Source organism: Pterocles gutturalis, unplaced genomic scaffold (genome assembly GCF_000699245.1).
Source record: "Pterocles gutturalis isolate BGI_N339 unplaced genomic scaffold, ASM69924v1 scaffold30181, whole genome shotgun sequence".
NCBI lineage: Eukaryota > Metazoa > Chordata > Aves > Pterocliformes > Pteroclidae > Pterocles > Pterocles gutturalis.
Window position 1 is genome coordinate 34,609 of NW_010101372.1, and position 24,503 is coordinate 59,111.

Below are 24,503 nucleotides of genomic sequence, written 5' to 3' on the forward strand. Positions count from 1 at the left end.
CTTGGCAGTTCTTCTTTTGCTATATATTACAGTGCTTTAATCCAGAGTGCATAAATAGCGCATGAAATAATAATTTGTAAACCATCTCATCTACCGTGTATTTTTGGTTCCTTACTTCAAAAGCACTGATGGCCTTGCATCAGTCTTGCTTATTTGGTTCAAATTCTTCCTGATACGTATAGAGGTTTAGCTCCAGGTCTTTGCACTTTGGCGATAGCTCATACCTTAGTAAAAGGCACACTGACTCACCTTTTGGTGAGTTCAGATCAGAATAAAAACTGGTTTAGCCTCAGCTCTGTAATCTCACAACATGCTTTTCTCAGTTAATTCCTGCACCAAGCAGTTTGTTTGTTTGTTTCTTTTTCTTTAATGTGTTTTCACTTTGCTGGAGCACAACACATAAAAGTACAGTAATAACCAAATCAAAATAAAAAGTAATGAATGTATTTATGATAATTTACAAAAGGCCTTTGATGGGTGCCTTTTGTGTCAGCAGTTTCACAAAGTTGCCAACAAGCTTTATAGCCATCAGACAAAAATATGATGTTTAATTTCAGTGCTGCAGTATTTATCCACCCAAGCATTTGATGTTCTAACTGATTTAGTAACTCTCTATCTGAAATTAGCAACATCTGACACAATTCGGGGGGGGGGGAGGAGGGAACAAAAGGCTGTGCTAATGATTGAAACAGAAACATAGGACCCAGTGACCAGGAAAGGCAGTTTTTCATTGTGCAAGTTAAATTTAGGCTTTGTAATTTTGCAGAGTTGTAAACTCCACAATAAAACATACTGTGGTACTTTTATCATTAGAGAAATATCAGTGAATCAAACAAATAGAAAGCAGATGAATTTATTGTGAAAACAATGATTCCACTGTATAATCCAACATTTAAACTAAACTATCTCAGCTTTAATGTTTGTCCACTGGCTGCAGTACAGATATAATCATACTAACACCTAATAGGCTTTATTCAGGAGTGAATTCTTGGACTGTGACTACTTTGTTGTTACATTTTGTAGAATAGCTATTGACAGACAATGACATGAATTGTTAATACAGTATCTGTAAAATTGGACTGTTTAAAATATTTCACTCTCCTACAAAGTAACAAAACAATTTAAGCAGTTTTTCATTATTATTTAGTCCGTGTTTAACCCATTTCACAGTCCCCAAAACAGATGATTCTGGCCAGTTCTTCCAAGCTATGCTGCTTCAGCTAGTAACTGAATATTATAATCTACATCCAGTTTCTGTGTTGGGTCATGTTAAGCCTTTACATTGAAGTCAGTGCTCCTTTTTCATTTATGAACTGCATTCATACTATAACCAGATTGAAAAAGGCTGGTTCTGAGTCCAGGCGAATTTTTGAAATTTATGTTCAATTTCATCAAGTACACGTGAATTTATTATATATTTTGTTCTTAGAAGACTGGTGTTTAATGTAGGGGCATAGAACATTATATCTTATACTTGTACAGTGCCACTTCCTTTGGAAGTGAGCATTCACTGGATAAAACATACTAATACATCAAATACAACACTCCTACATAGCTAAAGTTTGTGTGTGTCTCTGTCCAGTTTAACTGTCACACCTAAAAATATCATCTTGCCAACTGTACATAAATAAAGGATGAGATCTTAATACACCCACATTCTCTCCCAGCACAGATCGTTTCATATGTAATGACAGACAGAACAACACCTGTACAGAGCAAGTGAGAGAGAAACAGGGATAGTTATGGATTTCAATTTCCCATTTTTAGAAAAGATAAGAGCAGTCAATAATCTTTTCTTACTCCTCTTTTTGATGATCAAAGGCACAGGACTGGTTTCTGGCAATTAGATGGAGGAACCTGTAGAAAACCTGTTGGAGAGCTTTGATAGTCAGCCATTGAAGTTTACTAAGGCCAGCACCAATATTTGGATATAGAAAGTTGCAGCAAGGCAAATGGTTGGGAAAGTGGCCTAGGTGACAGCTGACAGACCACCTCATGACTGACATAGAAATAAATTTTGATCTTTATTAAAAATTCTTACTCCTTTCTCAAAAGTCAACCAAAGGGGGAGGTGGAATTTCAGCTTTTGCATTAATTGTATGCATAATTAATAGAGGACAAACTGTTTTCTTTTTTTTGGTAACTCATATATCAGATAGAGAGTGTGTGTCTGTGTGCATCTGTGTGCATTTGCCTATATGCGTGTCCACACATACGCACACATATGTGTGTGGATATATACACGTATATAAATATATATATATGGAGGCATGTATGTATTTGAAACAGAGTTGTAAGAAAGTGGTCATCATTTTTTTTTGGAGGGTGGTGTGAAGAAAGACAAAGAACAAAAAAGTGATTTACAGCCTAGCATATAGTGGAATTGTACCTGCTGTTTACTCTTGGTTTGACCCCAAAGCAGCCATTCCTGTTTGTTAGTTATATCAGCGGTACTCTGACAGGAGACTGCAGGATCCTCTCTCACTGCTGAAGCAGGCATGTGCTCCTAGCCCTTCCTCACATCCATGCACATGCATGCTCCCACATTGCCGGAAAGTCTGCTGTCTCTCTGTCTTGTGGCTGTTATTTTAATTTGTCCCCTGAAGCCCACGAGTACTAAGATGAAAGGATAAAACTGTCCTCCGATGGGATGTTTCTTGGGTGGAAAGTGCTAAGCACAGCAGAAGTTAAGATGTAAAGAAAAGAAGATATTCAGAGTCTAAATGCAATTGTTAAGGCCTCATTGTGAATGTCTTACTGTTGCTTGTCAGATGATAAGTGTATGTTGTATTTATTAACAGGAAAAAAAAAAAAGATGCAAACATTTCCTTGTACTTTTCAAAAGCTTTCTAAAACCATCACTTCTGTTTTAACAGCTCTTCTTTCAAATTAGTGTCAATGGCCAAACAGTAGGAAGTACAGCTGGCAGAAAGTACAAACCCCTTGATCCAGGTCACAGGTGCACGGGCAATGCTGTTACCCCACCTGTACCGCAAAGGGACTCTGTAAGCCTTACTAGCCCAAAAGGCCAGAAGGACAGAGAAAGCAGGGGTGAGAAAGACATGATGACACACTGAGGTTCCCCAAGCAAGTGTAAGCATGTGGCTATTTCCAGTTCATCTTTGATGGAGAAGCCAGTGCTGCTTATACAAGGTGAAGGCCGTGAGCTTCAGGATAATGTCAATCCCGTGTAGCCTTATTAAGCCACACAGACAACTTGAAAGGGTCGATGAGCCTTCAGCAGCTTACAGGCTGTTACAGCAATGCTAAAGATATGATTTTTTCACCCTATTTTTGAATTTTAAAGAAAAAGGCCACTCAATGACTCAGGCAGCATGGATGTGAAAGGATTTAACTGTCCTCAGCCAAATGTGGAGCAGGGGAAAGGTAGTTTGCGTGTCATGTACAAGAGATGCTACAAAGGTATTGTCTATAGCCTTTTATTGTAGGTTGTTGGGTACTGGTGAGCAAGGTGGTTGTTGTTGTTGGGATTTTTTTTTATATAGTGTAAGGCAGATTTGTATTTCTTAAACTCTTTATAGAGTAGGAGAAGAAGGGGAAAGTATAATACCATGTTCTCATTCAGAGAGGACTGTTTTTGTTAGAGTTTTTCTGTGTGTGTGTAAACTACATCTAACAACTACTGCAATAATTGGATACATGACAAAAAAGCAATAATTTATGATTGGGTAATTATGGATGTTTTCACTGCTTGGTCACTCATCGGCAAATCCATAAACATTAGCAACTGCCCTGTTCTAGCTGACTCATGGGCTCCAAGTTAAACACAGAGCAGGCGCTTAAATGGTTTTATCAAGAAGCAGGTTCGTAAGGGCTTCTGGATCCCAGTGTATTTGAAATGAACATATTTCATTTGGTTGGGGATGTGTGTGTGTGGTATTTTGTTTTTAAAGCTATTATTACTGTGAATTTCTTTAGCACCAAAAGAAATGTGTGTCTCATCTTTCATTTCTAGTTTTTAAGTGTGCTTTAAAAAAATAACCAAGTGTGTGAAAGGTGATGAACAGGACAAAGTAAAAACAGAAATCCTTTCCCTGTGTTACGGTGGATTGGCTTGGGAATATCTGTCAAAGTCAATGGCAGATGCATAGAAAAATTGAGGGGAAATAAGAGTTCTTTATATTCCTTCTTTAGTTTTCCTCTCCCTGCCATCTGAACCACCAATATCCCCAACATTTGAACAAGCATTTTTATTTTTATTATTTTTTAATTCTAAGGGTGTTTAAATGATCTCAGGATTAGGGGATATAGTTTTTTAAAATTCATTATATATGCACACCAGGTCTCCTAACATTCAGTTAGCAGGCATAATATTTGTAGTACTTTTGTACTGAGCAATACTAGTAGGTATGGGTACAGCCCCCATCTGAAATAATGAAGGGCATGGAGTAGCTGTTCAGCTGTGGCCGCTGCCTAGGATGGTACATAGGCCTACAGTATTGTCAGTTCTGCCCCAGCATTTATCAAAGCTATATTTATATAAGTAATGTATCTATTCTGCACAGATATTCTCTGCTATAGAACATGCAGCCACACTGAAACTGTGTAGTCTATAATGTGCAGTAGTCTATATAACCCAGGAAATTCCACTGAAGTTAATAGGTAGGACTGCTGGTCTAATGTATCTGTTTTATATAATGGTGTACTACTGTTAACTGTCAAAATGAGAATTGGTAAAGGGAAGGAAGAAAATATAAAATACTTTTTTATCACTTTAGGTCAAATTGAGAACAGTATCTAACTTAAGAAGCTAAGCACAGTAATGCTGCATCTAATTAGAACCTTAGTGAGGTTGAGAGAAAGCTTCTTACTGCTTCAGTCAATGCATTTTAGAGGAGATTGTTGTAATTTAAAAAAAAAAACCCACAACACAACATATTAGCAGTTGAATACATGTGATAGAAAACACAGATATTTCAGAAACCAAAAAGTTGGCAGATGAGCACTTTGTTGACTGGACAATGACTAACAGGTATCTCATGAAAAGGTCAGAAGTTGTCTCAAGTTTTCCTTAAGTAGCGGTTAAAAAATGCCACTTCTGCCATGGTATAGCTTGGGACACACCAGCTTAGCCAATGTAAATAATCCAACGTCTGTCCAAAAATAAAGCAATGTTGCTATAACATTAACGTTTGCTTTTCTGTAGAGCTCAAAGCTGATGAGTTTTTCTTCTTCCTTCAGAAAAAAAACCACACAAACAATGCAAACACAAACATACAATATATTTTGATGGTTACACATGCCTATTTAGTTATCATTTAGGAGTGGGGATTGGGGAGCACTGAGAACCAGCTATCAATTTAGCTTAAAAGTTCGTCAGGAAAAAGGAGTATGACTTCTTCTTTTTACTTTCTGCCATTATGGGTTGGTGAGAGAGAACAAATGCTGGTGCTCAGAGATGATCTACCTGACTTTGTCATATGTAATATCCAGTGATAAATATATTGTCCTGTAAAAAGAGTTTGTACATAACTTGTACATTGTTTCATTTTGTATTTTTCTCAGATTAAAATTTATGTATTTGTGTTCTAAAAGAAGTAGAGATTGATGAGTTTTCTTTTTTCTGTTTGAGACAGGTTGTGTCCCCTAAAGGTGTGCACCATGTATCACCAACTCATGAATAACATTTTATTCGCAAAACCAATGCTATCAATACCTTGAACTCAGACTAACCCAGCTGTCTTTCTCTCTTGCTCACTCTCCAGAATCAGCCCCTTCATAATAATAATTAATATCAGCTGATATTAATGAAGTGAAGGATGCTGTGAGGGCTCTAGGTGAGTAACTCTGCAGTAACAACAAACGTCACCCTAACACCAGTTACAGTCAAATACAGTTATAATCTAGCATAATTTAGCAGTGAATGAACAGGCTGCTCACAATCTGAGGCAGTCCTGCTATGCTTTCACAATATTTTAACTGGGATGCAATTGCCTTTTGCTCTGTATGAGGATACATATAAATTTTGTTATTTATTTTAATTGCAAATATATGGTTCAAGTTGGGGAGATGATTTCATAAGGATAGCTTTGTGCATTGAAGGAGTGCCATTGAGGGACAGGGGAAATGTGAAACAAACCTTTGCCTCACAGCCCAAAGGCAAGGTCAAATATTTACCATAATCTTCTACAGCAATACAAAAAAACCACACACACAAAAAATGGGCCTCTCTCAGGTCCTCCCTCACTTACCACAACCTCACCCTCTGCCCAACCTGCAGCCCCTAGGGGAAAAAAAAAAAAAAAAAAAACACCTATTTTAAGAAAGACTGTAAATTTTCTCTGACTTCAAAGGTAGAGGATGTTCAGGCCTATTTCTAAGTATTAAGGGAAAAGCAATCAAAGATCTTATTAAGTCAGTCCTTAACCCATTAACAGTTACTACACATTACAGCTATCCCAGCTTTCACCTTTGCAAGCTCACAAGTTTTGCCATCAACAGTGAAAGAGTACTCAGTTAAAGACAGAGGTAAGGATAAAAATTTTTTGACATGATGCACTTTTTTCAAAAAGTTACCAACATACATTTTTCTTCCCTAGACCTTGGAAGAATTCTGCTTCCTTCCTAGCTCTTACAGTTTAAAGACAAAACAATGAGGGCTAACACATGTGGTTTCTCAAAAAATCCCTGAACCTTAACAATCTTTAGACATGGCTAACATCTAAAAAAAGAAAAATTTGAATCTTGTCACCAGACTGTGGTTGTACAGTATCTGCTAAACATGACAATTGAACAGGTGTGGGCAGTGTATGTACCAGATTTATGGCCTTTAATCTCCGCTTCAGTCATGCCTGGCACTGCAGCTGTGGGGATTAGCTGGTGGCACGTCGCGCCGTTACAGTACTGCTTGCTAAACAGCACTGAACCAAGATGCATCACAGTGCAGCTAAACACCAGGTGGCCTATTTTTTTCTTTTACACACTAAGGGACCAACATAAATTGGAAAGACAGATTGACACAGAATCAGTTAACCTTCCCAGTTCCCTGAATACAAGCAGAATGGACTGGCACATAGTATTTTGAATAAACAAATGAATAAAGAAATAACAAAAAGGCATCTTGAGGTAAGAAGACAGCATAGCCGGCTCATCTAGATAACTGCAAGGACCTTAACGGTGAAGTCTGCTTCAGGATGCAGCTGTCATGTGATGCAGAGCCAGGCTACCAAGTCCTACACTTATACTAGAAGACTAACCTGAGAAGGCAGAAGCAGGGTAACTGATGAGTGTGAGGGACTTGATTGTCTCAGGACTAGACTGCCAATGCCACATTATTTGGCTTAAAAGAGGTTGTGTTCCAAACAGGAATATGAAGCCACTCTAAAAACCTCTATGACCTGAACAGGTTAAGAAAAACAAAACAAAACAAAACAAACAAAACAAAAAGTATGAAAAGGAAGATAGAAGTAATGTAACTTGTAATTGGAATGGAAGACATTTCAACAGCTCCTGCCACCTTATTCTTTTCTAGATGTATATAAGAGCTGTGATATAACTTGCAATAAAATGTCTGAATAGCCTCAGAAAACCTCCAAAAGCTTGACATGTTATTGCCTCAAAAGCTGTGTGCCAGACAGACAAAGGACATGAGCAAATCCTGCTGCTCATACTCAATGGGTCCTCTGTCGTCTTACAGTGCAAGAGATAAGTTACTCCTGTTCAAAAAGAAAAAAAACACGGTGTCCTCAGAATTGCCCTAAGCAAGCTGGGATGTGAAGCACTTACCTATATGTGTCTTGCTCAGGGCGCAGAGTAGGTAGAAGGAGGAAGGTTTTAGGCCCAAATCAGCAGCATGGCTTCTCATCCAGAGCCTTTTACTGGGCCTGCTTGCTACCTGGCTCACTGTTTGCTGGTTCTCTTGTGCATAACCACACCTGTAGAGCCTGGGGAAAGGCTGCATGGCTGGGACCTGTGCCTGCTTAGCCTGGGTTTGCTACCAGAGAGAATTTATCATCTAATTGCATCCTAAGGAGATCAATAAATTACAAATGTGATTAAGTGAAAACAAGTGAGAAAATCTTTACAGTGTATTGGAAGAAAAGGATTTGTGTATTTATGATAAAGCTATGCAGGTTTTGACCCTGGCTCTTCCCCACCTCCTCATCTTCTTCAAGAATGGTGGCTGACAGGGGCTTGAAACTTGTTACTATCCCTATCAAGAGACCAAAAGGAGAACATAGAGATAGCCTCACATCTATCCTCTGTCACTTATCTGTCTCATAGCTTCCTTCTAAGGAAATAAATTTCTGAAGCCAATGCTTATTCTTATAATACAACCGTGCTGCCATACACTGGTCTTTATTAAATCAATTGCTTTGAATTAATATTCAGACTTTCTTTGTTTTTTATAATGTTTCCATGTGATCTTTACTCTTGTACAGCAAGTTCACTGTGCCTGACTGTTTCATAAGCTAGCACAAAGATCTAAGACTTCCAAATATGCATTATGTATCTAATAATCTCTAGCTATGAAAGAAAATGCGGAAAGAAGAGCAGGGGCAAATATATCCAAACATAACAAAATGGGAAATAACATAGGCAGATTTCATCAGCAAAGATTTTGTGCAGTCTGCTTAAGTCACAAAAAAGCCTTTAATTATTTGTCCACAAGGACTTGAAGTATGTAGTGCTTCTGCAGTTAAGCTAAGTCCTAAGCATGATTTCTGGCTATATGCACTTGACTGACCTCTTCAACAAACACTCCCCTCACCTTCCCCCAGGCCTGAAAACACATAAATATTACTAGAACTTCTTTTCAGACCATCCATTATGCAAAAATTTTCATATCTCTCTGGGTGCAGTTTGCCTTTTTTTACTTTCTCATTTACTTCTAGGAACTAAACACTAGTGTCCAGTAACCAGACACTTTCAGTCTCTGTCAAAAAGATCTTACAGTCAGTGGGAGCATGAGTTCAAAGTGTCCCAGTGGATGTGTTTGAGAGAGAGATGAACACTCAAGAGCACTTTTTAAATGACTTTATTCAATTCAGTTTCTGCTTTCTTTTCCTCCTTGGAAGAAGAAACTCTTATTCCAACATCGTCTTTGTCTTCTTAGGCTCCACAGAGGTTTGCAAATCAAACCACAATAAAGACTTTTGTAAAATAATATATTGTACTTGAAACTTCTGATTGTATTTGAAACTGTAAATGTATCTGTTTTTTTCAGTGCACACATTCAAGTGTTAGCTAGCAAACTCTTCTAGTTAGATATCAGATACAATGCAATACATATTTTGAAAAGCATTTATCTCAAGGGACAGTGCAAAACAATCAGTAAATATTGGTTTTATCATGGATCAAAGACTTTGCATGTCGGGTTCATAATCCATGAGTGCTGGCTGAACTAGATAGCTCTCCACCCCAGGCCTAGAGCTTGAATGCAAAGTTTTTTTATAAGCCAGTACCAAAGCAGTTTAATGCTTGGTAATGATGGAAACAGGACTGGCTCCTTTACTTCAAAGATAACTTTGATGATACCAGTTAAAGCCAAGAAAGGCCATGATTTGCACATATATTGGGTTTTCCCACTGAGGAAGAAATAACTTTAAGATAACTTTTTCTTATGATAGAGTTTCTGAAGTGTTATCCCCCCCTACTACTTCCTACCACTAGACTACACGTAAAAAATACTGATCAGAGAAGACCTCTACAAAACAGGAACTTTTCCACCACTTTTGTCACAGGATAGAAGTTCTGGAAGAAATTGATGTAAACTTTATTCCTATTGCTGCTTCCAAGCATTGTGGTGTGCTACACCGTGACCACTGGAGAGTTTATATGTGGCCTGGTCTTTGATACAACTGCCCCGGCCCATTCCAAAACAAATAGCAAAAGTGCTTGTAGTCATGACAATAGCTGCATCTGCAGTATGATTTCCGTAGTTATTAGCTGATTTTTTTTTTTTTCTGTAGAGTCCCTTGTTATCAATTGAGTGCTGTTGGAGGCTGCAGGAGCAGCTCATCATCCTCCAGCAGTTCTCTCATTAATACACTTCTGACCTAGAGGCCTATGCCTGGTGGGACTGAGACTCCCTAGCCAGTTAAATCACCTGTCCCTTGGCTATAAATGCTGTGAAAACGTAATTATAGGGATTATACTGAGACCATTAATTTAGAGCAAAAAATAATACTGTCTGTAAGACTTTTTGAAGATTTAAATCCTCCAGAGCAAGTAGCACAGTCCTGGTAAATCTTATGTTGTTGGACAGTGACCTATTGCTGTGTCCAAGTCTCACAGAGCGTGCTCCAAAGCTGTGGTTGCTTTCCATGGACTCTACCATTGTCTCATTTCATAGTACCTTTAGCATGCTTAGTAAGCATGTGGACCATTCTCATCCTAGCAAACAGCAGATATTTAACATAAACTGCCTTTAGAAGATTATTATCAGTCCTGATTGTCTATGAAGGGAACCTAATGTAACTGGATATCTGAGACACTTGAATTTAGATGGAATGAATCTAAGACACATACTCTGTTACCCCTTTATGGAAGACCACTTCTGATGTACTGTGATGAAAGACTTCTTTTACAGATCACCTATTCAGGAAAGTATAATAATTGAAGCGCAGAACATAAGCTTGTGTTCTGACAAAGTTGTTCTTCAGCTTGGAGATAGGAAGACCCTTTAAACCTATGATATCTCTACTTTCCATGCCTCTGTTTCTCAAAACTTGGGCTTTAGAGTTATTTGCCCAGAATCCTTTAATGTGACAAGGAACTCCTTTCTAATGTGCGTGTGGTTCATCCCCTAACAATCCTCTATTCTCTTGCTGTACATCCACTGGTTTGTTTGGATTTTTTTTTTGGTAGTCAGACAAAAAAAATCTGGTGATAAATTATGGCCTTTTATCTCACCCTGTTATCCTACACACTTAAAAATGTAGTTTTATTTACCTTTTTCTTGATCACACGATGTATTTGAAAGATTCCTGCTTGCACGCTCCTGTTCCCATTTCTCTGTCACAGACATATCAGGATCCAAGGAATAAATACAAATATATTCCCATGGGGATTTTGGCAGTAAACTCTACATTCTTCCTCTTGTTTGAAGGCTTTACTTAGGTGGTGCCCCACAATATGAATCTACATAAGAACTTAACCCATGAGGCAGAGCTGAAGGAATAAATCTGTATTTCATGTTTAACTTAAAACTAACCCGAAATTTAATCACCTGGAATCTGTTGCTATTTACTTGGAGCAGTTAGATTTAACATGCAAATTTAAAAAAAAAAAAAATTCCCAAAAGCTCCACTTATGAGACCAACAAAGAAATACACACTGTTCAAGGAAGTTAAGGAAGGGTTGAGAGAAGGGGTAGACATACGAAGAACATCATTAGGAAGGGGTGTGTTGAAGAAAGTGGTATGGAGAAGAGAGAGCAAATGGGCAAACATTAAAACAGAAAAGCAAATGTGCTATCTCAGAAAAGCAAAACAACTGAAAAACAAGGAGGGGTTGAAACAATGCAAAAGAGTTCAAGATTAGTGCACAATGATCAGTCCAAAACTAATGAGCTTTTTGTCAGGCTCTAAAATCGACAGATCTACCATGTGCTTCAGTGAACTGTAGTTTCTTTCCATAGAAAGGCAGATGACTTTTTATCAGATGTGTCACTTGGTGAAATAATTGCCAGCAATAATGGTGCAATAGCAGCATACTCAGAGCACAATTTATCCATGTCTATTCTATCTTTCAACTTCAAAGCTTCTACTGCCTCACAGATCACATCAAAATGACACCTCTGTCGTTAATGACAGTGGTCTAATGCAATACAGAGAAGCCAAATCACTTCTCCAGATAGGCAGAATCTTCTCATACAGAAACTAGGCATGTGCACGGGTCCTGACATTCATATTCAGATTTGTATTTGTGAGGAAGAGGGTGTGTTTGACATACAGATTTATTCATATTTGAAACAGTTTGATCTTATAAAGCACAAAGTTCACTAGAATCAGAAAGGATGGAGGAAAAGAGTAGCATGCAGGGATTTAACTAATGCAAAGTGAATGCCTGGATGTAGGAAATTTCCATTTCCACAGCCTACAGCATGGGTTAGTCAGTGTCAGAGGTCAGAGATGTATGTTCTCTTTAAAGAAAGAAAGAAACAAACAAACAAGTCAACAAAAGATAATCGTACTTTAAAATGCAGACATTCTCCTTGTAGGCAAAACCACATATTTGCTGTATCTAGTAACAAACCAAACTGTTTTGAAGCCCTTCATGGTGGTGATTAGGCACATAAAGAAGAAAGCCAGCAAAATACATTTTTTGAAAAGAAAGAATTGTCTTTTTATATGCCAGTGCTATTTGGAAATTACCATAAAGCAATAAATCTCTAAGTATGAAAAAATACTTATTTAGCTTTTGTAGTATACATAAACACACATGCAACCAACATAGTGGCAGGGACACCATTTGTTTAGGTTTCATTAAGAGGTATTGTTAAAAGCCATACTAAAAGGGTCCATTTCTCACTTCAGTGATTAAATTTATTGCCTGAGGGTTAAGCAATGCTTCAGAGAAAAAATTAGGTTTAGGAATATTGTCATATTTGACCAACTTTTCCAATTGAAACATTTCAAGAAATGGCTGCTTTGGTAGAGCATCATCATATTGCTGAGAACTAATTAAAAGTTTTCCATACAGACCTGCTGGGAAATACTCCTGAACAATGCTGTCTCCAAGGAAGTACAAAATTCCTTAGAATTCTCCATAAAGACCTGCCATCCTGTGCCTCTTGTCCTAGCTAATTGTCACTGGGCAGACAGCCTGAAACAAGAGGCCACACATAAAAGCATTAAGTAAAGATCTTAAATACATTTGTATTTGGTTTAATTTATTTAGAGAACCCTGATAACCTCTTCCGTGTTTCCTCACAGGTCAGGAATGGCACATGAGGAATTATTGGAAGTTTCTCCCCCCTCCCCTGCCGGTGAACATGGTTCATCTCTTAACCATAGTGAATGTTGTCTAAGGTCAAAGCAATGATTTGCCTGTTAGGTGTTCATACTCAGAGTTTCTACTTCAACTTGCATACGCTCCCCCCACTGACATGGTGTTACTATAACATTCATTCAGTTCCAACTGGATTGTGCTGGTCAGCACATTTCAGTATCAGCTATCACTGATATCATTGATATCATTATCAGCTATCACTGATAATGGTGGTTTTCCATCCATTGTTAGCATCCTGTGTAACTGCTGAGTAGCAAACTTAAAGGGAAAAATCTCTGTCTTCCCATGCCCATGCCCTGTACTGATCATAAAACTATTTTCCTGTTTGTTTATATGTATAAATAACATATATATTTGCATTTTTTAATACAGAAAAGCTTTAACTTATGTAGACAATGCCAAAAACACAATTGCAGGTTTTTCTATAAATTTTCAGCATGAAGTTTTCCGGATAATGATTATCTTAAAATCCCCTACAGTTTTAATGCACAAAAATTGCTTTCCAAAGAAGAGAAATAATCAACAGGACTGCCATTTTTTCCTCATTAAAATTCATGACATTCCAGGTAAACCTGTATAACAAATGCAAAATCTTTTTTCTTGAGAGACATTGTAAAAGAGTGTAGAAGCATTTGGAGTTTTTTTGTACACAAAAATCTGCATTTGGTACTCTCAGGTACTCTGCTCAAGTACCCTCAAATACAGAAACTGAGGAATAAGACCCTGATCAGAAACATTGGGAACATCAGAGAACATCTAGCTGCCCCTTAGGGCAGAATTCAGACACAGTCTCTGGGTTTTTTTTGTATCACAATTTGACCGGACTTTGGCAGCTTCTGTGCTATTTTGGTAATTTTATATTTTTTTTATATATTTATGTATGCAAAGACTCACTCTTGTAGAATCAAATGAAGATTTAATGACCCATCATCCTTTTGACTGTGAGTTAGATTTCCCTCTAGATCAGGAAATTCTGTACAAACTGCACATCAGAGGTGGCTTACCTGAACATGTCTCTCTGTGTGTTCACCCTTGTTTATGCTCACTGCCTTTCTACTCTTTTGTCAAGCATTAAATGTTGAGTTTTGTTCAAAGGAGTGACCATCAGTAGCTGCTGAAAGAGGTATATTTTTATCTATTTCAGGTTTTGGAATACTTTTATATTAAAAGATCACTGTGCAAAAAACCCACTAAATGTAAGTTCTTCACTTTACAGTAGTAAGCGTAGAAATGTTTTTCTCCTCACAATGACTTTGTAAGAAGAAATACTTCTAAAACCTCTGCCCCGTAATCATCCAAGGACCCTAAATAAAAAGCACTTTTAGAAAGTGCAAAGATATAATAGTCCCAAGATGAATCTGCCCTACAGTTCCATTTTCTGCCATACAAACGTTTGGGAGCTTATCATTGAAGCTACATTAGTCTTGATTTAAGGTCTTTTGACACATTATTACAGCATACCGCCATCACTTCACACCTGCCATTCTGTCAGTCAGAAGAGAGGGAGGGGAAACAATTTTGATGTCAATCAACAAATCCTTTGGGAGGCGTAACCAGTTAAGACATATTACCCTTTGCCCATTGTGATTTACAGGCTCTGAATTTAAAGGACATATGCCAGAAATAATTAAAGACTAATCTTTATTTTTCTTGCTTATGAATGAAGGCATTTAGCACCACCAGCACATTTATATTGTCCAGAGGAAGAAAGAGAAAGAGGAGCTGAGTGTGGTACTACTACTCTTTCCATTTCTATTAATCAATTTTTCTGTCTGGATGAATCCTCTGCCCTCACAGAGCAAATATTTAGAACAGTAGCTGTAACTATTACATTTGTATTAATGTCCTAGCAAAGTATAGATGATACCAGCATGGTGCAAGATCCTTACCATTGTTTATGAACCAAGACATTATTTTAAAAATAGAAACAATGACATGAAACTATTGAGAAAAAAAATCTATCAAAATAGACAAAAAAATTCTGTCCCATATATTTTATATGTATATGTATATATTTTATATGTAGCCATAGTGGCTACAAAAAGCAGTCTCAACCTGGAGAATTACAACTTATGTGGGCATGGCTTTGGATAACCTTGCAACTGTTGTAATTTACTCAGAGGCATCAAAGGAATTACGTCAACCTCAAAAATCAGAATTTTGGACCTAAATCCTGAGCTGAAGGAGTCTTTGTTTTTTCCCAAACTAGGTTTTCAGAGTGACGCAGAAGAAAAGAAGCATTTACACAGTCTACTTGTTACAGTTCACAACTCATCTCTGGAAAGAACATCTTATCCTTGTACTGACCTTAGAGCTACAAGCTAAAGGAAATAGCTGCAAAACGAGAATACCTGTCGAGTAAATAAAACAACAGGCAGTAACTATACAACCCAGAGAAAACCAGAATAAAAAAAATAATTATATTGTAAATTTTTTTATGCTATTGCACCGTAATACTATACATACTGCTTGTTTGGGCTAGAAATGGGATGGAACTATGGAAGCTCTGACTTGCAGTTGCTACCACATATTACCAAATCACTACTGGGGAGAACAGTTTTGCTAGCTAATCTGAAAAAAACTTCAGGCACATTGTTCAATAGGCAAATCCTGTGTCACTAACTCAAAATCACTAAACCTTTCCTCTAAGGAAACATACTGTTTTCTACACCTTCTTCCTGCCTTACCTCCCTCATTATACATACACACATAGACACACGCACTGGAAGGGACAAGGTGGAGCTAGGGAGAAGCAAGCAATAGCTCTCAGCTGTGCCACAGACCTTTAAGGACTAATACATCACCCTCCTAGAGATGCAAATATGATGTGGCATGCTCTACTGATAGTGTGGGTATCGAGACCACACAGGTGATTAGGTTACACGTAGTACCCTCAGTTTGTATTCACAAATCGTTTTCATCAGGAGGGTAGAGATTCACCTGTGGACAAAAGCATTATGCACACATTTGTTTATTGATTTGATCTGAGGGAATGGAAGGGCTGAATTATTTTTAGTCAGTGATAGTGATAGTGATAGTGATAGTGATAGTGATAAAGATGTGCCCTGGTAGCTGTTAATTTTCCATTTCCCAATGGAATCATCTGACATATGAAAGACTATGCCTTCTCAGCTCTCCTAATTTAAAGTACTCTGAGGAAGGTGGAAAGTTGAAAGACAGAGAAGTAAGAATGAGAGGCGGATTTTGATTTGCCACTTTACACAGAGGAAGGAGGAAAACAAGTGCTTCTTCAGCATCTGTCTCCCCTCCCTTTTAAATACGCCATCTGTCTGACTAGATACTCGTTGCCTGTTTTCACGGTACCTGAGAACCTCTATTACATTTTTCCCCATCCATTCTGCTTTGCACTCTCTCTGGAGGTGTCTCAGACATGACCATAGCTCGATGTCCAAGTGGAGACTGGTGACGAGTGGTGTTTCACGGGGGGTTGATATTGGACCAGTGTTGTTTAACATCTTAATCGGTGACATAAGCAGTGGGACTGAATACATCCTCAGCAAGTTTGCCTACAACCACACCAAGCTTTATGGAGCACCTCCCATACAAGGACAGGCTGAAAGAGTTGACGTTGTTCAGCCTGGAGAAGAGAAGGCTCCAGGGAGACCTTATAGCAGCCTTCCAGTACTTAAAGCAGACATACGGGAGAGATAGGGAGGCACTCTTGATGAGGGGTAACGGTTTTAAGCTGAAAGAGGGTAGATTTAGTCTAGATATTAGGAAGAAATTTTCCGCTGTGAGGGTGGTGAGGCGCTGGAACAGGTTGCCCAGAGAAATTGTGGATGACCCGTCCCTGGAGGTGTTCAAGGCCAGGCTGGATGAGGCTTTGAGCAACCTGGTCTAGTGGGAGGTGTCCCTGCCCATGGTGGGGTGGCTGGAAATCGATGATCTTAAGATCGCTTCCAACCGAAACCATTCTATGATACTATGTCAGCCAGTCCTTTTGCCTCAAATTCAGCTTGCTGTGGCATTCATTAACTTAATGTACAACATCAGCAACTGTCCCTTAAGCTATAGTGGAAGGGAAAAATAGTACACCAGTTTTTACAGAAGAAGCTGAGACTTTCTAGGTCAGACCAAAACTTCTGATTTCAGGAAACATCAGCACTCACAGCCATGCATAAACCAGAAGCTGAATAACTATAATAATATATATAATACAAGAGTACTAGTATACTATAATACAAGAGTAAAATACTGTAAGCAGTGTCTTGTCTTGTATTTTGTGGCAATAATAACACGAAGAATCTGTATGTTTCCTCCTGGCAGCTGATGGCCAATTCTGCTTTTACTTTCGTAGGTGTAAAACAGCACTGGCAATGGAGTGAAGCTGCTAGAAAATGTTATTTGAACCAGTCTCCTAGTTTGAAGTTGGTCAGAATAGAACCTTGTCAGCCTGGAAGACTGTCGAATATGCTGTGACATTTAATCAACTGTTTGACTACAGGCTCACCTCTAGTGTCTGTGGTGAAGTGAACATGATTCCTCTCACCTTGCTTCACATCACACATCACTTTTCAGTGCACTGCTGTAGAGAGCTGTGTTATATTTTTTTTTTTTTCCCCCTAAGAGGAACACAGTAACAGAGGTCAGCTACAGTCATGAATTTTATGAAAGGTTTGCTGGGAAACCACATTAAATGGCAACATCAGTCCATACATCAGCTCTGCAGTACTCTTATTCCAAGACTGCAGCTGAGTGATTTGCAATGTACTTGCATTTCATGGCCATCATTTTCAAGCAATGTCATTTGCCTTGGTATCAGACACTTCAGCTGCACCAGAATCCACACACCTATTCATTATAAATTTCCTTCAAGAAAAAAATCTTCACCAGAAACACACTCCCAGGATCACCAAGCTCCAATCTTAGGAAGCCTTGGATATAAAATCAGGCATGGACACTCCAAAATACAATAGCAGCTGGAGAGGAAAAGCTGAGAACAAAATTACTATCCCAGGATTCAGAAATGTAAAAATTTGAGATTCAGAAATGAAACAGGACAATTTACTTGTATTTATTGTTTGTACTAACTTATCTTTTATTTAGAGCAGCCTAGCAAAATCGTGCAAAATAAACATTCGTACCTCTGAACACTGATCATCCCAAAAATGTCTATCACTGTCTCAACACAGAGAAGCAAATATTTTAGGCAAATAAGCAAACAGTCTATCTAGTATTACTATCTCCAGCGTATAAAACTCCAGATCAGAGGCCCACTACATTAGCATCCATATGAACATAAAACAGAAGGCTAGATTTATCAGAGTGGACCCATGTTCAGCTGTTGCTGTGATCCTAACCTTGCCATTTATAGAGTCATAGAACAATTTAGGTTGGAAAGGACCCTTAAGATCATTGAGTCCAACCATTAACCTAGCACTCTTTGTTGGTTGCATCACTCCTGAGCTTGGAGGAGGCGATCCTTGACTATTAGCCAGCTTTCTTGGGCCCCTCTTCCCTCCAGGGGTTTATCCCATGGTACTCTTCCAAGGAGATCCCTGAAGAGGCCAAAGTCCGCTCTCCTGAAGTCCAGGGTAGTGAGTTTGCTGTGCGCCCTCCTCAATGCCCTAAGGATCTTGCAGTCCACCATTTCATGGTCACTGCAGCCAAGGCTACCCTTGAGCTTCACATTCCTCACCAGCCCTTCCTTGTTGTTGAGAACAAGGTCCAGCATAGCACCTCTCCTCATTGGCTCTATCACTTGGAGAAGGAAGTTATCAACAACGCATTCCAGGAACCTCCTGGCTTGCTTATGTCGTGCTGTATTGTCCCTACAACAGATATCAGGGTGCCTAAAGTCCTCCATGAGGACCAGGGCTTGTGAATGCGAGGCTGCTCCTATCTGTCTATAGAGGGCCTCATCCATTTGGTCTTCCTGGTTGGTCAGCTCCTAGCAGAGCCCCACTATAATGTCCCCTGTCCCTGCCCTCCCTTTAATCCTGACCCATAAGCTCTCAATCAGCTCCTAATCCATCCCCAGGCAGAGCTCCATGCACTCCAGCTGGTCATTGACATAGAGGGCAATGCCCCCTCCTTGTCTCCCCTGCCTCACCTTCCTAAAGAGCCTGTAGCCTTCCATTCCAACACTCCATTCGTAGGAGCCATCCCACCACATCTCTATGATGCCAATAATGATGCAGAAGAATTCAATTAATATGACTGAGGTCAACAGGATGCTATTAAAGCATAAGCTGAGGTCTGTAGCATCAATATGGCAAATATAATCCTTTGTTAACTTTTTGAAGAAAAAACAGGGCTACTGATTTTTCTCCAAGAGAATATTTTTTCCAGCAATAACATTGCCTCTATTCCCATCATACTATGTATTTTCTTCTCAGTTGAATTATATTATTGATATTGGACGCCAGTAGATGTTTTAGTATTGCAAAATATTAAGATGCAGAAGTAATGTCATGTCAACCACATCACAGATCCACTAAACTTTTCAATATACAAATGGGATAAAACAACAGACCTCTTAGTCCCTTCTGAGAAAGGGGTTAGTCAAAAAGTAACAATAAACACTAAAAATTGTAAGTAGTTGTGGTAACATTTCCATACCATGGAAGGATCCTCTACCACCATGAATAAACTTAATGAAAGTCTAATAAAATAGTACTCCTACTGGAATGTCTCAGAGTGTTAGATATTAGGCTGTAATCTTCTTGGAGATCTTTTTTGCATCTTGGAAACTGTCTTTACCAGCATATTCAAGAGGTTTCTCCATGAAATTTGCTATATACCTTACAGACAAACCCATTATTTTGTTTGTTCCTCATGCTGCAATGCAACAGGCACCAAAATCTCTTTCATCTGTTCAGAAAGCCATCTCCTTCATCTGTTCAGAAAGCCATTTTTCACCCCAAATCTCATGTTTATTTTAGTTTGTATAGACTAAGACATGTCTCCCCAGGACATGGGACAGTCTAGAACTTCAGCTGAAATCCTGGTTTGTAAAAATACATTTTTAGAAGCCAGAAAGATGAACTTGCCTCAAGCCCAAATTACAAGAGTCCCATGTGTTGAAGCACCAACACTCAGAAGGAGAAGTGTTAGCTGGTTATTAGCATCCTGAACCAGCAGAAAGCACACAGAAGACAGACAGATTGACCCAGGAGGCACTCAAAGCATAGATGAATACTAGAGGAAGGACTGCCACATGCAAATCAAAAGTCTAGAGAAGGGAAGGAGTTAATTATTCTCACAAGTCAGGAAGCAGGTTTCCAAAGTGGCAACTTAAGTTTTAAATGTCAGATGTCTTGCAACAACAGCAACAATTATATATGGATGCACAGCCCTCCTAATTTCACTTACAGATCCTTAGGCCAGACATCTGTGTCTGCAACTGGAAGGAAGCAGAGCACAATGTTGCAGGTGTGATAGCAGTGCAACATCTGTCCCAGTGTTTAGGAAAGAATTGAACTTGTTTCCTTATTCAAGAGAGAAAGAGGAGAAAAGCACCCAATAGCTATGGACCCTTAACAACTGGGAGAAGCAGCTGTAAGGCTTTTCTCAGTCTTCCTGCTCCCTGCTTCTACATATATAATTTCTATTGTAGATTTTCCAATAATCACTATAAATGCTTACAACAGCACACATCTACTACTCTGAATCAAAGCTGCTTTACTGGAAGGACTTATGTGGTTCATTATCTCCACTTGGTTAGGTAGGCACTTTGTATCCGTGATGGGGAGAAACAGTGCCACTGAACTTAAATCCTGTTAACATGGTGATGGTTACGAAACCCTACTTCTAGCAGACCCATTTGCAGCCAGGGTTTACTAACTCACCTTGCTTTTATTCCTAAGTCTCCACTTTGTCTCAATGACTTGGCAGTCAGTCTACAGAGTGCCTTCTCACTAGGATCAAGGCGACTGTGAGTGATTGAGCACAGGTCCTTGTCTCAGTATTTAGCAAGTAAAATTGTACACAGAATTACAGTAGTAGATAACATGGCAAGAATGGAGACCTGCATCCTTCCAATAAACACATTTCTTTACCCAACATCTCACCTACTTAATCTAAGTGAAATAGCCCTCCTTCAGGAGTAGGAGTTCAAAATGACAACTAAGGATGCTGAGGCAGTTGAATGAAGGGATTCAGAAGACAGCATCAAAAATCACAGTAAGCCTTCCATTTATACCTTAAGAAGCTTTGCCTCAAATCTTATCTGTATCCTACTTGTGGATCAAGAAATATTGAGAAAGGATTGGCCAACCTCTTGACACTTGTGGTAAGGTTTAGGAGCAAGTGTTTACATGAGAAGATTGAATCTGACTGTGTTATTTGAGCCAAAACCAAAGGAACTTTTGCAGGAAATTTCGATACATGATAGCATTTCTCAGATGCTAAACTGAAAGTCTGAATTCCTTCCAGGTCATACTAAAACCCAGTGGTTGTATGATGATGCCTGACTGGCACCCAAAAAAATGAGTTCTTAGTGTCAGTTCAATGCTAAAAGTAGAAGACTCCTTGTTAGAAAATAGCCACTGGAGTAAATGTTACCAGGGGTACTTGTTAGCTGCTACTGAACAGCAAGAAAAAAACAAAAACAAAAACAAAAACAAAAAAACAAAAACCAAAACCCAGGCTTGGGAAGAAAGCGAGTTCTCTTTTCACCCATTCTCAGGTCTCTACATGACACAGAGATAAAACTGATAGGGTATCTACAGGAAAAAAAAACACCGAACAACTGCCTCCTCTTTACATTACAGCTGTTCTACAGAGATAGTGAAATGCAGTCTCCAACACTGCTGTTCTCATGTTCTTTGTAAAAAAAAATGTACATTTCCATAAATTTCAGCAACAGAAAAAGTTTAAGAGTTCTGTCACCCTCTTCATTGTATATATAGCTCGATAAGTAAGGAAGAGAGAGTGTGCTCTTGGCAAAACCATTGGGCATTCTGTGCTCAGCCTTCCCTCCTGAAATAAAATACAATGTTAAGTTCTTCACATTAGTTTCTTGATGTATGGCTCTGTTCTACCTCATCATTCTAGTATGATTCAACAAACATTAGAGAGAAATTCTTCTGTTTAAATCCTTTACTGCAACACGAGTAAATATCTTACTTTTAGAAAACACATTTCTTAAAGATAAAATTCAATTCTGCAATGCTCTTTGAGATAGATTTGCCATAAGTCAGATATCCTTGTTCAAATAATGGACTATGAACCTAATTTATCTTGTGCCTTCAAGAAGTACAGAACTTGTTCTTATTAAGGTGCTCCATTATGAGAGCCTGTGACTGATACAATTAATTGTTTTTCAGCTGTGCTGTGGTTGCCATTATAAGTCTTCTGGTTGAATGAAAAAGGCAGTTAAGGGGGAAAGTATTTAAAAAGAGACCAAAACAAAATGATACAGTTTTAAGGCCAGATCATGATTACAATGACATTTAAACTGTCATTCAGCTAAAATAAAATAACAATATAGAGCTGCATGGGATTCTGGCAAGGGTGATGGGAACAAACCTATTAACTTAGGAGGAAAAAAACCTACTTCATGCTGTAATAATACCATTGAATCAAGAACATTTGTTTTTCACATCCTTCTCACTCCTCCCTAAATTACAAGTGCAAATTGGAGCAAATATAATTCCATGTTCAGATGACCTGATCAGATCTACAGCTGGACGACTCATACACCTAGATGCAATTCTCTAATCTTCTGTTTTTCAAAGACAATTTTTCTTCTAAATTCCAGGGTTTTAAATATATCATTCAAATTTGGGAGAAACTATTTCACTGCATAATAAATCCAGAAAAAGCTAGCTGAATTCTTCTATTGCTTAGAAGATATAACTCAGTCATATGTGAGAAAACCATCCTTGTGCTATGCACAAATAAAATATATATATGACAGTACTGGTCAGTACACTATAGTGTAAAATAGCTAAGTGGGAGTAAATAAAAGTAAAGCTGTGAAAGGGACTAATAATAGGTGTTCCTGTTAGAGCTGGACTACGCTATACAGTGTAGGTCTCCTGAGGTGTAGATATCTGAGATTTTATTCAGTTTTCCCCCAAGACATAATGAAATGACACCTAATTGTAATTTAATTTTATATTAGTGCCAGAAATTGGACCAAACCAGGTCTGACCAGGTCAAAAATTTTAATTATTCAGAAGTTATGTCCAGGTGAAACTTGAGTTCATCTCTGGATTAGTTTGTGCTTCCTTTAATGACACTGCTTGGTATCTTTCCTAGAGCCTTACAGGAGGGCTTTTTGGAAGAGACAGCAAAATCAGAGCTTCTAATTTTTTACTACTAATTCTGATGAAGGCGATAAGTACTAATTCAATAGAATTGTGTCTGAAACTTTCCTTCCTTCCTTCCCTTAACACAAGTATTGCTATGAAGGCCAGCTTCAGCTCACATTAAATTCACTTTTTCTTCCAAAACAATAGCAGAAATGGCAATTAATGAACAAATCTCACCAGCTGCCCTTACAGTGCTTGTCTTTCCTGAACAATTTTTCTAGAGTTTAATGTAAATCTGAAATCCTTTCTCATTCTGGGTCATATTTCACTCTCTTCTTGCCCTTACCATCCTCTCCCACCCCAAAGTTCCACTCAGGTTGTGAAGCTTGTCTGTTGTTCAGACCGAGTAGGGGTCATGTAGCACAGTTCTTAATGACTAACAGGCTTTCAGGTTTATCAAAACCTGTATGTTCATTTAAAAAAAAATGTCTTGCAAAAAGTTGAATTCACAACACCACCGACAAGAGTTTCACTCCATAGATCATTAACCCATATTGCTACAGAACAAGGAAAGGGGAAATTAATTGTGATCACAAAAACGCCATGGGACCAATTCACATTTGACATGTATCAACTTCCACTGCAATCATGAGAGTATCTCTGTGAACACTGGGTATGGTATTTCATGGGGAGTAGAAAGATCTTTTAAAATTATTTTCCTACACGAGATAAATAATTTAAAAGTTGGGGGATTACTATAAAAAGGAACCACATAACTTTATTCAGAAAAAATGCCTTTTTTTTTGTTTGTATTTTTTTTGTTTTCTTTTCTTTGTTACAGAAACTGGAAATTAAAGAAGGGACAAGCTGAAATTTTATTTAACCTTTTAACAAAAGGATAGATTTTAAATGAGTTTTCTAATTATGTAGCTATATAACACACTGATGTAGTGGTTGTTAAATCTCACAAATTAAAAGGCAAAAGCTGAACTGCAACCTAGAGTTTTTAAAGCAGTCTCAGAGCTTGGAGAATTCATAAACCAAGTAAACCTTCTGACATAACTATAAAATGTGGTATAAACCCTAGGAAAAAATAGCCATCTTGAAAGGGTAACAGCACTTTTATGAGAATTTCAACTGCACCATGGCAACATCAACCTGTCAAAGCAAATGAAGGGCAGTAAAAGTAAAATTAAAAATGATGAAGGGGACAGCAGCTTGCTAACAGCTTTCCAAGCTGTAAAGCTTTCAAATGTTATATCTTCATTGGTTTGTTCAATCACACATGCCGGTAACCAAGCTTTATCA